The sequence below is a fragment of the Choloepus didactylus genome, chromosome 17 (genome assembly GCF_015220235.1).
Source record: "Choloepus didactylus isolate mChoDid1 chromosome 17, mChoDid1.pri, whole genome shotgun sequence".
Lineage (NCBI taxonomy): Eukaryota > Metazoa > Chordata > Mammalia > Pilosa > Megalonychidae > Choloepus > Choloepus didactylus.
In genome coordinates, this window is record NC_051323.1 from 36,135,207 (window position 1) to 36,138,477 (window position 3,271).

General features: G+C 42.6%; 1 pseudogene; it reads left to right on the forward strand.

The window, feature by feature from the left end:
• Nucleotides 1-1,369: 1,369 nt before the first annotated feature.
• LOC119512085 lies at nt 1,370-2,678 on the forward strand (annotated as a pseudogene).
• Nucleotides 2,679-3,271: the final 593 nt, after the last annotated feature.

Sequence of the window (3,271 nt, forward strand, 5' to 3'; positions counted from 1 at the left end):
ACACTGCAGTAATGTAGGGGAGAGATGATGGTGGCCTGGACTTAGGTGATGACAGTGAAGTTAGAGAAAAATAGATGGATCTAAGAGCTACTAAAGAGGCAGAATTGGTTGGATCTCATGACTTAGTAGATGTGAGAGATGAGGAAGATGAAGGAATGAAACACGGCTCCAGATTTCTAACTTGGACAACTGAGTATACATTAGGTGTCATTCAGCGAGCTAGGGCACACCGGAGGGACAGACTGGGGGTGAGATGAGTTCAGTTCTGAATATGTTGAGTTTGAGGTATGTGGAAAACATTCAACTGGAGATTTCTAGTAGGTAGATAGAATATAGACTCTGAGATGCAGGTAGATAAATCATCCACTCATGGCAGATAGTTTTAGATAGGTGTGTCAGTTAGGATATATTATGTCCCCCAAGAAAAAGCCACTATCTTTTAATGCAATCTTGTGGGGGGGGGCAGACTTATTAGTGTTGATTGGGTTGGAATCTTAGGATTAGGTTGTTTCCATGGAGATATGACCCACCTAACTGTGGGTAATACCTTTGATTAGATTATTTCCATGGAGGTATGGCCCCACCCATTCGGCGTGGGCCTTGATTAGTTTACTGGAGCCTTATAAGAGCTCAGACAGAAGCAGCTCACTGCTGCAGTCGTGAGAGACATTTCGGAGGTGGCCACTGAAAGTAGACTTTTGCTAGCCCGGAATTTGCCTGGGAGAAACTAAAAGAATACCCCCAGATGCCTAGAGAGAAATGTTCTGGAAGAAAGCCATTTTGAACCCAGAGCCCCAGAGGAAACACCAGTCATGTGCCTGTGCCTTTCCAGATGACAGATGTTTTTCCAGACGCCATCAGTGTTCTTCAGTGGAGGTACCCTATTGTTGATGCCTTTGTTTGGACAGTTTTATGGCCTTAGGACTATAGCTTTGTAACCGAATAAACACCCTTTATAAAAGCCAATCTATTTCTGGTATTTTGCATAACGGCAGCATTATCAAACCATAACAATGGGTTTAGATTAGATCACCTAGAGAAAGGCTACAAAGTGGGAAAAGCAGGGGCCATAAGATACACCTCTGGGAACTACTGAACTTTAGGGAACAAGCCAAGGAAAGCAAGCAAAGGAAGAAGCCAGAGAAATAACAGAAAAGAGAGTCAATTCAGGAAGGTTAATTCAATGAATATTTATTAAGCACTTACTATGTGAAAACCATGTACTCCTGAGCAATAAGGATAGAGCTTTGAAAAAGACATACCTGGGCATCTTCAAAATAAGAGAAAATGGCCATGAGATTTGGGATTCGGAACACTTTGTGGCTTTTGCAATAGCAGTTTCAGGGGAAAGGGGAGATTACAAACCATAATGCAGTGGACTGAGGAGAGACTGAGAGGTGAGGCAGTGTAACTGGCAAATGAAGATGACTTCTCAAGAAACACGTACTGTGAAGGGAAGCAAGAATAAAGAACAGTAACTAGAGGAGACAGGGAGCCGAGGATGAGGGCTGGTTGGCCGGTTTGTTTGTTTGTTTGTTTTTAATTATTTGAGAGACTAGAAAATGCTTATTTGCATAGATGCATACAAGTAGAGAAGCGGCTAATAGTACTGAAGAGAAAAGAGGTGGTTGACGGAATATGGTCCTGGGGGAGAAAAAAAGAAAATGGGATAAGGACATATGTAGCTCACCTTATAAGTCTTTCCTGTCCTGTCCTAGCCCCATATCAGCTCTGAAAGGAGCATCCAGCTACGTGGAGACTACCCTACCTCTCTCTAGGGGCACTGACCAAGAGCCTTAAATCCCTAAACCAGTGGAAACACTAGAGCTCTTCTGCCTGGGAGTCAAAGGCTCAGGCACTTCATCATGCTATTAGTAGCAGCTCTTCTTTCCCACCCCCACCTACCCCCAAACTGTAGGTGACCAGATCACCTTTCTGCCCCCTTCTGCCCATCCTTTCCTGAGTCAGGAAAGGTTCCTCTTTTTCCCATGTCCCCAGAGCACTAATACAAAGAGTGGAGCAAGAGAGTACTTGATGAGGTACACACAAACACACACACAGCATACACACACACACACACAAAACTATGCCTTTGGTTTGGATTCCATCCCCACCTTATTTTGAAACAAGTTTCCTAGCATAACTCTACTTTGCCTGGTTCCTTCACCATTGCTGTTCTGCAACTTAAAATCATCCTCTTTCTTTTCCCTTATGTAGTCATCACAGAATCGGCAGTGGTCAAGAAGAAGCTCAATCCTTTTGTGACTTCTGATCAGAGTAAGAACTGTAAAAGACATTTCAATGCACCTTCCCACATTCACAGAAAGATTATGTCTTCTCTTTCCAAGGAGCTGAGACAGAAATACCTATGTTTAATACATGCCTATCCTAAAAGACAATGAAGTTCAAGTTGTGTGAGGACACTATAAATGTCAGCAAATTTGCAAAGTAGTCCAGAACTACAGGAAGAAACATGTCATCTACACTGAACAGGTGCAGCTGGAGAAGGCTAATGGCACAACTACTCTTGGGGCATTCACTCCAGCAAGCTGGTTATCACCAGGCTAAAACTGGACAAAGACCACAAAAAGATCCTCAAACATAAAGGCGAATCTTGCCAAGTAGGAAAGGAAAAGGGAAAATATAAGGAAGAAATAATTGAGAAGATGCAGGAATAAAAGAATTATATGTACAACTTCTGCTAAAAACTGCGGAAAAAAAAAAAAATCATCCCCTGTGCCAACATCCCCTCCCCTCCCACCCGCCATTCTTACCCCCACCTCCATGCTTGGAACTGAACTATATTTACCACACTCCTGTTTCAGCTCCAGCCACCTTGCTTCTAACTTTCCCATCCCTGGTATATTCTCTTTCAGGTTCCCAGCATCCCAGCATAGCACCTCTGATGGGGTATCAGGATTGGTGAGGAACTTTGCAAGGCCTTGACTCTGAAGTCATATCATGAAACAGGTTCAAAAGAAAAGATCTCCTTTTGCTAACCTAAAACCTGAATTACTGCAAGCTCCCTGGGTTACTATTGAGCTGCGATATGACTAATTCTTGACTGGTATAAAGGTAAGAACACTGGTATTGGAATCAGCCACGCTCAGGTACCCACTTGTCATCTATTAATTTTGAAGATTTTGCAAAATACTTGAGCTCTCTGAGTCTTACTTTTCTTATCTGTAGAACAAGTTGCTTTTAGCTAGCATTTGTGTATTTATGATGTACATTTTATGAATGACCTTATTTAATTGTCACAATAACCCTA